Here is a 12,629-nt window from a genome sequence, read left to right on the forward strand (position 1 = left end):
TTGAGCAGAGGTGTCATCGGAACTACTATTGCCTCGTCCCGATAGCTTCATCTTCTTCCTTTTGTTCCGACTCCGAATGACTTTAACTAGAATTGAACAATTACAGAAAACTATTACAGAAAATGGTATGAAAGAATACGTTGCCATATCCATCCAGTGAAAGATAAGTGAGTGTATGTCGCCTGCCTGCAGAGGTGTATCACATACATAACCCAAATTGAGGTAGTCAAATCGTTTAAAATAGAACAGAGTTTGAAGGTTTAGAAAAATGCTGAAAATTAGTAGGGCAAAAAGAGCTACGCATGTCCATTTCCGAGTGCAGATGACTCTCGCCTTGATTGGGTAGGAGACTGATATGAATCGTTCCAATGTTAGGAACATCACGTTTCAACTCGCGTACTGTTGGAAGAAATAGGTAAAGAAACTATACGCGGGGCAGGACTCTACGGAGAGGACTGAAAGAGCAAGCGAAAAGGATTCATCAACCCAGAAGGTAATTCCAGTCCAGAGTACAGCCGTGTCGGCTAGAGCAAGGGAAATCAGCAACAACCTCGTCGAATACTTTCCAAATTTTCGGCGGAGCAGCACAATTAAAGTGAGACCGTTCAAAATGGTTCCAAGTAATATTATAAACAGTGTGAAATAGCTCCCAAGGAAAACATTGAGATGCCATTCCCAGAAGTCATTGCGAGGGTCCCGGATGGTGGTTCTGATCACTTGTGTCGTATTTAGAAAGCCTCCAGAACCAATTGGTAATTCCCGTTTGAGAGCATCCATTTCAGTAGCTGCGAATAACTTAGTGACCGCTGCCATAATGCTAACTTTCCTTCAATTCTGCAAAATATTTGTAAATAAAACTGAACCACAGCACTCATAATCTCTAAAAATGTGGCGCTATTTCCACTGGTTCAGTCACAGCTTAAAGCAACTGTTACAAAAGTCAATGCTTGGAGAGCAGAAACCGTTCATCACAGATAGCGCTGTCTGTTGTTGTCGTGAATGCATAAACTTCCCATATTTGACTGTATCACCCGAGTACAGAAAATCGTTGATTGCTACACCGTCATTTGCTCCTAACCACGCAGAAAGGAACTGGGTTCGTAAAGCTTAAACCGGCAAGTGCAAAAAACCGTAATGAATGAATCACACTCTTGTGTATCGATCACTCCGGAGTGATTAATAGGTCCAAAAAGCCATTTTTCATGCTTGAACAAAATTCTTGTTGAGTGTCCGTCAAAACTAAAGATCTTAAATTCTTACCAACAAATTGCAACTTAACCCATCCACAGCATGTGGTTGCATGTGCTGCGTTACCAGGATTCTTCTCGAGCGATCCAAGGCCATACGATGTAGATACAGGATGAAAAGCACTCATCGAAGTGAGATCTAGATCGTGTTCATCGCTTCAGGCAACATAGTACGTAGATAATTCAGCACAGTTTAATGAAACAGTGTACAGCTCATAATCATAATTTACTGAACAGACATGCAATTTTATAGCAATAAGCATTGAAGTACTTTGTTGGGACTGAAATACGTCAATTTCTGTATGTTTTTGTTTACATACAGTGTGTTTACGAATAATAGTTTGCAAACTTTGTTTTCGTACGACAGTATTTGATCTGACAGCTTGCTGTCGTCTCCGTTCCATTTACAGCAGTTTACAGTTGTAACATGCGATCGATCTAGTTGTCACGTGAATATCAATTATCATGTAATTCTCAGGACAGTACTCCGTTCAAGCCAAGACATGGAAAGTATGCAACTTGAATGCGACGCATTAGCTCCAATAGATGGCAATAGCGCGAGGATAGGTCGGTGATGGTGGCCATGTTACTCACGCGTCGAGAGACCACAGACGTATCGCCAGCATCGAAAACCTCGAATGTAAAACTCCGCTTCTTGTCTGCCAATCAACGAGCTTAAAGCAATTAATTGTCTAAGCTATTTGGCCGGAGTTATTGGATTCACGTTGTCACCTGTCATATTTCACTTGTCACAAGTTAACTGACTTCGGCTTGAAAACAAGACGTGAGGGTGAAAGGTGACATCGTGAATCGTATGTAGCCCGCTCTTTGGAAATGACTTTTATCGTTCTTCATGTCGTGCATGGAAAGTGAACAATGACACGCTACGTCATGTACATGTACATACATGTGAAAACGCGAACTCTATAATGTTCGCGGCCTTACATACTAGTAGGGATGACACCACCATTAATGAGGCTGGAAGAAACCAGCTATCAATTATAAAGGCGCATCTTTTTTTCCAGACCTAGCCAAACCATAATCCTTTGGGCTATTGGTAAATACTTCATTTTTGCAGAAATGGCGTGTGCGTCAATACATGCATGTGTTGTTACATGCAAAAATGATACCGGTATTTCAAATATGTATGTCCAGTATAAGGCACTGGGTTGTCGAAGTACCGTCTATGCATTGATTTGCTTAAATTGTGTCATCGACATTGGAATCGATTGCAGTCGATTTTTAAAAGCGATTATGAATTGTATGAGCTAGTGCATTAGAATACACAAGCTCATGCAATTACCAATGCGTTACACATACTACATCAAGCTGACCGGTTTTTGCACTGTGTCAAGACCAACTTTTCGGCCTACATTTTACATTTTCTCGGGCGTTGAAAACGAACCTTCTCTTTTCCTGTTGATAATTCTGGCACAGATCAGTTAGCTAGACTCTGCCTAATTGACACAAGTATACATATGAAGAAAACAATTTCGTCATAAATCCAGAAGTATTAAGGTAGCAGGAAGGGTTGGGTGTTTGTGGTTTCTGAGTCTGAGGGGGTTGGTGTCTGTTGACTGTGCTTTAAGAGAGACCAGGCATGGCGCCAGTCTCTCTTAAAGCACAGTCAACAGGCATTTGGTCTCAGTATTTGGGTTTTGATTGCCATGACTGTACCCCTGTAAAAGTCAGAGGAGGAGAAGTTTGGAATGATGAAAGCATTGAAGAAGAAGAAATGTTATTATTGAGGAAAGCAAAATTTATTATGAGACTAGAAGGCAGTGTCCTGACTTGATTATTTTGAAAATGGCGGTCTGAACACATTAAAAGGTGGAACATGGCATTTTGTCGACTTTGAAGTGTTCCGCAGTTAAAGGGAGACTATAGGCAGCAGCTAGGTAGGCATGATAAAGTCATACAAATTTGCCAATAGGGGTCAGTCATATCTCTAGGCATGGCGCCAGTCTCTCTTAAAGCACAGTCAACAGGCATTTGGTCTTAGTATTTGGGTAAGTACAGAATCAAGGCAGCTCAGAGAGCAATGATTGAACGATGCTGTGGACAAGTCCAAGGATACTGCACGACCAACTTCTCATCAGAAAGCGTCACCACCAGCATATTCAATGTTCAGTTCCAACCTGTACCAGTCCAATGCACGCCTGTCATGGTCAGCAGTGGTCAGCTTAGCGCGATATGGAACATTCTTCAGAAACTCAAGCGAGGGAAGTCTGCTCATTAGCCTATCTCGCGCACTGCTCCTTCTTGTCAAACATCGTAGTGAAATCGTGGTACAGTGGGGCGTCCTCGAGGATTGCAGCTGGTCGGACAGACGTGAGGAGGAATGTGGGCGGCTGCACTTCTTCGTTGATGTGCGATGGCTATGGCAAGCCAAAGCGGAATTTATTCAAGACCGTGGAATTACTATTCAAGAAGTTAAATATATGTTCAAGACCAAAATATGTTCAATCCTGAATCAAATATTGTCAACCTTGAATCAAATATTGTCAACCTTGAATCAAATATTGTCAACCTTGAATAAAATATGTCCAACCTTGAACAAAATATATTCAACCTTGAACAAAATATATTCAAGACTCACGTGACCATATTCAAGACGCACGTGACCACAAAAATTGATGACGTAGTTGCTCATGTTTTGATGCTTTACGGACTTTCCCGAACCCGCGTCCGGACCTTCCCGAACCCATGATACTTGTGTTGCGTTTCGGAGCTCGAATTGTTCGCACGAGGTTTTGACACATGGTTGTACACGTACCTAGCCGCCTACACCTGACATGTACTGTAATCCTACACATCATGACATGGATGCCGAGTGAATGTCAGAGTCGATACATGTTTTACAGACATCAGGCAAATTATAGGTTCAAAATGCGCAATGCCTGTCGTGAAACAGAACGCATCGGAAGTACCACAGATTCTACGCTCTACGTCATCAATTTTGTGGTCACGTGCGTCTTGAATATGGTCACGTGAGTCTTGAATATATTTTGTTCAAGGTTGAATATATTTTGTTCAAGGTTGGACATATTTTATTCAAGGTTGAACATATTTTATTCAAGGTTGAACATATTTTATTCAAGGTTGAAAACATTTGATTCAAGGTTGAACATATTTTAGTCTTGAACATATATTTCCTTCTTGAACTTATATTTAACTTCTTGAATGGTAATTCTAAAGTCTTGAATAAATTCCGCTTTGGCTTGCCATAGATGGCAGATAGCACAGTTGTTGCGTTGCATGACAGCTGAAAGTGAATGTGATATCATAGCACTGAGGCGTTTGCAATGAGACTATAGGTGAAGTAGAAGCAAGGAGTGAAATGGGCCATCTTCCAGTGACTAATATACAGAGCAAGGGCACTGGGTGTTGTTAGATTCAGCATTGAATGTATTCCTCGTACAAGCGTGAATAGTGTGGACATACAGTGAGAGGTGAGAGACCCCTATTGACTACTTCCTGTATCTTTATCTTGGATATTATATTAGTATTGAACTTCTAGCCATGGAATATGAAGAAATTGAAGTTGTAGGCATGGAATATGAAAAATTATTCAACGGTGAAAGACATTATTCCATGAGGCTTTGCCGTGATCGCAAAGGACGCGACGCGATTGGTTCACATGCTAATGAGGTATGATAATGATAATTACCTCTATAATGCTACTTGGATAGCGACTGTGTCGTTGATTGCAACAGTGGTCTATGTCAATGTGTGCCTGTAATGTCAATGAAGTATGATGAGGTGATGACGATAGTGCAATTATTAAATATTGGCAAGAGATCATACTAAAACATAGGTCTTGTTTTTGACAGATGACTGTGCGACATTCCCATTGGGTCTTGTTAGAGTCAGCGCTGCATGTATTCCTTGTACAAGCTTGAATAGTTGTGACGGACTTTGAGGGGTGAGAGACCCCTATCGGCTACTTCGGCTAACTTTATCTTGCCTACCTAGCTGCTAGCAATAGTGCCCCTTTATCAAGACTGAAACCCACTGTGCGGGGCTAAGAAATTACCTTTATTATCCTAGTTGGATAACCACTGTGTAGATGATTTGAAGAGTGCTCTGTGGATGTGTGCCTGTAATGTCAATGAAAGTATGATGAGGTGATGACGATAGTGGAATGACGAAATATTGGAAAGAGATCTATTCCTAGAAGAACATATGTCCTCTTTTGACTAGGTGGCGCATTTTAGAATCAGCAGTGAGCACTGTGTGTAACATGGTGGAGGCAGCGGAGATAATAACTGTGTCGAAAGTATTGTTATAGGGCCTTCCCTAGGCCCATGGGGTTAAATTTACAATCCACGATTGAAAAGACGTAGTTTGATCGCATTCAACTATAAATCCATTGAACAGTTGTGTTCCTTTAGTCAACCGATGACCTTTTGTTGGGCCATGATCGGGGATTGTAAACTGTAAATGTATTATGGACTGGGAGACGGGGGAAACACAAGTGAAATAGACCAAAACAAGTGATTTTGGGGCTTTGGTTTAGACGCATGCCCCACATGCGCCATGCGGGATTATACGGTTCATGTGAACTTGTTGACATCTACATGATCTAGTGCTGTTATTGGTCATGGACATGGTAGGCCTGATCATCATGGCTATATGTTTCAGGAAAAGCTCGGAGTAAAATGAACTGCCGATGAATAATGATGTTGTTCATGTTTACCATGTTTACTAGTACATAGCCATAGGGTATGCACTGGCCAGTGCACTTTCTGCACGTCGTCATGGTCATGTAGGCCTACGTGATACCTTGCATATTTTGTTTTTTGAATGCGCATGCTTTTTGGGCAAAATCTCTTGTACCAACACTAATGAATAATGTCTTCTTATCCCTATGACTCCATACACAGTGAGGGCATTGTCCCATTCCCATCAAATGGTAACTTATTGTACCGTATTAGGGTGGAAGTTGGGGAGCAGATACCTACCGTTGCACGCCTGTCATAATCAGCAGTGATGAGCTTAGCGCGATATGGAACATTCTTCAGAAACTCAAGCGAGGGAAGTCTGCTCATTAGTATATCTCGCGCACTGCTCCTTCTTGTCAAACATCGTAGTGAAATCGTAATGGAAAACGTCTGGCTTTGCGCCAGACGTTGAGACTAATAAGTGAAGAACTAATAGATAAAGAACTTCTACTTGCGCGAGACTGCTCTGATAAAATTATCATTGCAGAGACTACGGTGACGTACACATATATTTTTTACAATCAAAAATGCCCTCAAAAGACGACATGGAATGATTATTTTATTGATATTTCCTACTATATACCTTCCAATTATCACTTTATACAAATAGATCGGCGTTAGGTCGCATGCTTTTCTTTCCTGGTGACACTATAAAGCAAAATAGTTGCAACCCCGTAAGTGCGCTATAAGTCCAATAATAAGTGACGGTGACCCGTTATAAATGTTTCGCCAGCTTCGATTTTTTGCCGCTACGCGGCGCGTTGGGCCCTTGCGTCAAGTGATACTTTCATTCCAAGATCAGCCTCTCAATGAAATATGGGTCAGATACCAATTTTGCAGAGAACGTTTCATCTATTTGAGTCTTGGAAGTCCTAGAACGGGAAAAATTATCTTCGAAAATTTGTGTCACTGGCATCCGATATTTAGTAACGACTGAAAGAGTTTATTTCGGTCGATTTGGGGGTAATGATCATCGAGCCAATTTTCGTTTGTGCATTGGAATTTAAGGGGAAGGCCACTAGACATGCGAGAGCTGCTTCACAATTGGCTCAACTTTAGCTCAGTGAGCTGATCAGCGGTTATGCTCGCTTTATTTTGCGAGGGTTGATTCAATACATGGCACTGGCACGCTGGCATTGGCACTGGCACTTGCTCTAACATGTTTTTTTGCTAAAAAAGGCGAATACAGTGTTTCAGGGCCTTAAATAAATGTTTCAAAAGTTAATCTGATGGACGGCATTAAGTTGAATCATGTCAAAGAATAAAAATCAAAATATAAAAATGAATCACCTCAGCCATTGGGCTGCCGCCTACACCTAATACTGGTAAGTCCTAGTCTGCTGCCCTAGGTTATATTCTATCTTGTCAATTACATTGCCCACATAGAGGATCCAGTATGCAGTAAGAAGGTCGAAGCATAGGCAAGGCTGCAAGACTACAAACAATCTGAACTCGTATGAATTTCAGCGAACTGCAGACCATTTTGGGATGCATTCTTTGGCTAGTGCCAGCGTGCCAGTGCCAGCCTGCCAGTGCCAGCGTGCCAGTGCCAGCGTGCCAGTGCCAGTGCCAGTGTCAGCGTGCCAGAGCCAGTGCAAGTGCCAGTGCTAGCATGACATGGCCAGTGCCAGTGCCAGTGCCAGTGCCAGTGCCAGTGCCAGTGCCAGTGCCAGTGCCAGCGTGCCAGTGCCAGTGTGCCAGTGCCAGCGTGCCAGTGCCAGCGTGCCAGTGCCAGCGTGCCAGCGTGCCAGTGCCAGCGTGCCAGTGCCAGTGCCAATGCCAGCGTGCCAGTGCCAGTGTGCCAGTGCCAGCATGCCAGTGCCAGCGTGCCAGCGTGCCAGCGTGCCAGCATGCCAGCGTGCCAGCGTGCCAGTGCCAGCGTGCCATTGCCAGCGTGCCAGTGCCAGTGTGCCAGTGCCAGTGCCAGTGCCAGTGTGCCAGTGCCAGCGTGCAAGTGCCAGCGTGCCAGTGCCAGCGTGCCAGTGCCAGTGTGCCAGTGCCAGTGCCAGTGCCAGTGCCAGTGCCAGTGTGCCAGTGCCAGCGTGCAAGTGCCAGCGTGCCAGTGCCAGCGTGCCAGCGTGCCAGTGCCAGCGTGCCAGCGTGTCAGCGTGCCAGAGCCAGTGCCAGTGCCAGTGCTAGCATGACATGGCCAGTGCCAGTGCCAGTGCCAGTGCCAGTGCCAGTGCCAGTGCCAGTGCCAGTGCCAGTGCCAGTGCCAGTGCCAGTGCCAGCGTGCCAGTGCCAGCGTGCCAGTGTCAGCGTGCCAGTGCAATTGAAATACTCGACTGGAGTTTCGCACGCATAGCTTCTAGCCAGATCTTTACACATATCTAGGCCCGTAATGGGGTAATTTTTACGCCAGTATTTGAATGTGAATAGCAAGAGTCACTATTGCCAATGGCGCTGCTGGTCAATCAAGTCATGGCCTAAAGAAACTTACTCCCGTCGTGGGCTTACCTCTAATGTACACATACACTCGCTTACTACAGTGGACGATAGGCGTGCGAGTATATCAAAACTCCCTCATAAACAAGGCACACGTGGTTCTGTAATAGTGAGGTTTTGCAACCACCCGGTCAGGCCCTACGACGACGTTTGTCTATTGTTCGGGTGAACTCACACAATAGATAAACGTCGTCGTAGGGCCTAACGTGGTGGTTGCAAAACCTCACTAATGAAACCCATGGCCCACCAAACAATGACTTGTACCGACTGAATACCATTCAACAATTGGAAAAAACATGTGGTTCTTTTTTGCAACAATGGCTTCGTAATGAATGAGGCATTTGTCAATGAAGACAATGCAAAAGTTTGAATGAAATCGACGCGGATATTGATTACTGTTCAGCTGATGTAGTATATTAGATGATGATGCAATAGACGACGGCAGCCTTCCTGCTGAAATAGCCTATGTACATGATTCTAAGGCTCTTGGATCAACAAGATGCGCGACGATAAGGCAAAGTAAGATAATGAAATCTTGGCCACTTCGATCCATCGATCTGTTATTGTTAGCCTCATTTCGTTGGCAGTCGGGGCAGTCAGGCCAGAAATTTAGGTTAACAAAGTATTTGCAGCGCTTAATAAGGCAGTGTCACCACAAGCCTTTTTGTTTGCTTTCAATATCGTGATCATCATACCAAAACAGATGACACACGCCAACTCCACACCGGCTGAAGAGAAATTTGCCATTATTCCCAGATTTGGAATGATTTAGAGAACACCTGTCTTGTAATATTCTCATAGGCCAGAGTAAACACATACGCTTTATTAACATGCAGCGATCGGGAAAATTGATACCGACACCAACATGACCAATAATATACGAATAGCGCACGAGAACGCATGCATGTGGCAAGCATTATCAATGGCTGACTGGTGGCGTCACTTGACGTAACAAATAGAAAATTGATATAGCTGCCCAACAGTAATTAAATCTGAACGATCGGTGTATGAACCCCTTAATAAAAAAAGGGAAAAAACCGAGTCCAATAATTGGCTTACAAGATAGTACATGTATACTCGCAGTTAAGTAAAAAAATACTTTATCAGTTATTGGAGATGATAATTTTTGGCAAATGAAGTAGGCGTACAGGTTGGAAATATTGGGCTTCAAAAACCTCACAATTTCAAAGAATATTCGATCATGTAAAGGAGGCAATACTTAAAATAACTCCAGTCGCCTGTAAAATGGTTGAGTACAGTAGCATGCCGACTTATCGGCGGTGAATACAGTCCTAAAGTCTCCTCCTTTCACCACCGACATCAAGGGCCAGGAAAGCCGTCGGACGCACCATCATAAACGGGCGGCCAATCAAATTGCTCGACACAAAGTATTTGAATGACGGCCTGCATTGATAGTGCCAACCTCAGGATCAGGTTACCCTTCTTCTATACAACATGCACTCTGCATTTGGGTCAGGTCAGCATCCCCTAAACCATTACTCATTGAACGCCTGGTCTTCCATTATGATGGCTTTCAGTGCGTGTCTCGTGCGACAACCACGAGTGAGTGTAATGTTAGTGTTGTCGCTACATGGAAGGGAATGCAGGGAGACTACCGATAAAGTAACAGCTCTTCTGACGGCCGATCAGGAGGGAATTATCGGTGGTGAAGGATGGATATACGCACAACGACGGTGGATCGGCATGTAGAGAAAAGTATTTCATTCACTTCTTTATCACCACCACAGGCCATAATGACTACAGGTGATCATTTCTTCAATTGCATCTGCCTTATTGTATTATTGTATTATGGTATACACCATTTCCTTTTTTCAGGATGCCTTCACAGATACTTATGTGTGAGTGAAATTGGCTGTTGACTATTGCGTTCGTACGCATATGCTCAAGTGCTTCCATGAAAGGCCAGAAATGTTCGTCTTACAGGCCGATGATCCTTTATTAGTCAGAATGGTACTGCATCATGATCCAATTCGATCAACAATAGCCACATGTCATAATGGTACAGGAGAAAATAGTTACTCGTAATTTCACGGAAAAAACCCAAAAATGATCGAATGCATAACAAATAATTGGCTCGGTGAGATCAAACTCCCCTGCGAGCTGAAAGCAGAAAGTCCTAACGAGAACGCGATGGAGTTTTTCGATGCGGGGGTTAAATCTTATGACCGCGACCTCTACGATAAGCCACTGCAAGTCAAGTCAAGGATAGTTTGCGGGTTGCTCTGCCTGTCAAGGAGATCGGTGTCCTTCATGTTTGATATGAAGAAGAAGCATTGTTGTTTGCACTCAGTACCAGATATCTATCACTCTCAAAGGAATCGGATTTATTTGCCAGATGGATGCTGTATTAGCGTGATAAAGGTAAGTGCCATAATGGAAGATCATCGGTTAAGGGTATTGCTGGCGGCCACCATCTAGGTAAAAATGATTTTGGTGACGTGGCTGAAACACTCTTAAGTTACCGTCAAAGGTGAAAATGCATCCATTTTCTTTGGACTAGATGTAGTGAAAACAAAGATCATTTTTGGGTACAATAAAACTGCTTCAGACACACATCTGGCGTCTTGAGATTAATGGGTTTTTTACCATGAACCGTGTAATTGAAGTGGTGATTAGATCATTATTCATACTTTTTAGGAATTCGCCGTTATAGGCTTACAGCGGTTTGTCGTCATTTCAGTCATTTGTTTGGGACGTGCTTGCGTGACTTCGTGTGCCAGATACGTGTACATGATTGGTTGCCATTATTATGTCCGAGCGCTTCGGCTTAACATGTACCTGCTTTGTTTTGTTCGTTCATGAACAGGATAGCGTAGGCAAGTATAACCAATCCTGCTCCAATCCAACCAGATCGAAGCTTATTCGCTCTTCCAACATAGACTTTCATCATACCATGTCATCACAGGCGAGTGAAATAAACAGCACACGTCAACCAATTATAGGTCGATCCGACACAATCGACCCGCAGCCTACAGGCAATTTTTATTTATTTCTCTATTTATTGAAAACCTACTTGATAGAAGATAACATAATTATACATGAAACATTACATATCATCAAAATTGAGAAAAGTTACATACAAAACATGAAGTTATAACCCTGATAAGTCTAACAACTCCCCATCCAAGATACAACGTGCAATATGTATTCAAAATTAGAAAGCCCTCCCCCGGAGGCCAGCCAACACCTTATTCTGGGATTGCCTCTTGTTGAAGTCATCCGCGTGGATGAGTGCCCTCAACGAGTCAATATGCAGCCAAGTCAACGTACACTTGTACGTTGAATTCGTAGTTTGTATATAAAGAAAATAATTCGCGATGGATCGATAACGATGACAGATGTATTTTTACCATCCCGTATGCCGCTCCAAGAACATGTGATCAACTTGAAGAATCATAGGCGCAAGTTGGCGAGGGAAACTGATGGCCAGTTTTGGCAGTCATGGAACGACGCCATCTATAAATATTATTTCAGGTCGAGCAGGAATCTAGTTTCAAATTGTACCTCGAAGCCTTGGTATCAGAACCAAGATATCCCTGATCATAAGTCGACAGTTGGTCACCTGTTCATTGCCATCTATTGGCCATCTTAATGCACATGCATGCATTCGATCATGTAAAGGAGGCAATACTTAAAATAACTCCAGTCGCCTGTAAAATGGTTGAGTACAGTAGCATGCCGACTTATCGGCGGTGAATACAGTCCTAAAGTCTCCTCCTTTCACCACCGACATCAAGGGCCAGGAAAGCCGTCGGACGCACCATCATAAACGGGCGGCCAATCAAATTGCTCGACACAAAGTATTTGAATGACGGCCTGCATTGATAGTGCCAACCTCAGGATCAGGTTACCCTTCTTCTATACAACATGCACTCTGCATTTGGGTCAGGTCAGCATCCCCTAAACCATTACTCATTGAACGCCTGGTCTTCCATTATGATGGCTTTCAGTGCGTGTCTCGTGCGACAACCACGAGTGAGTGTAATGTTAGTGTTGTCGCTACATGGAAGGGAATGCAGGGAGACTACCGATAAAGTAACAGCTCTTCTGACGGCCGATCAGGAGGGAATTATCGGTGGTGAAGGATGGATATACGCACAACGACGGTGGATCGGCATGTAGAGAAAAGTATTTCATTCACTTCTTTATCACCACCACAGGCCATAATGACTACAGGTGATCATTTCTTCAA

General features: G+C 43.5%; 1 protein-coding gene across 1 annotated transcript in view; it reads left to right on the top strand.

Annotated features, from left to right (window-relative positions):
• LOC135494239 (Na(+)/H(+) exchanger beta-like) overlaps positions 1-12,629 on the top strand; it is a 333,142-nt gene that overhangs the window by 118,039 nt on the left and 202,474 nt on the right. The gene's annotated exons all lie outside the window — the stretch shown is intronic.

Source organism: Lineus longissimus, chromosome 10, assembly GCF_910592395.1.
Source record: "Lineus longissimus chromosome 10, tnLinLong1.2, whole genome shotgun sequence".
NCBI classification, from domain to species: domain Eukaryota; kingdom Metazoa; phylum Nemertea; class Pilidiophora; order Heteronemertea; family Lineidae; genus Lineus; species Lineus longissimus.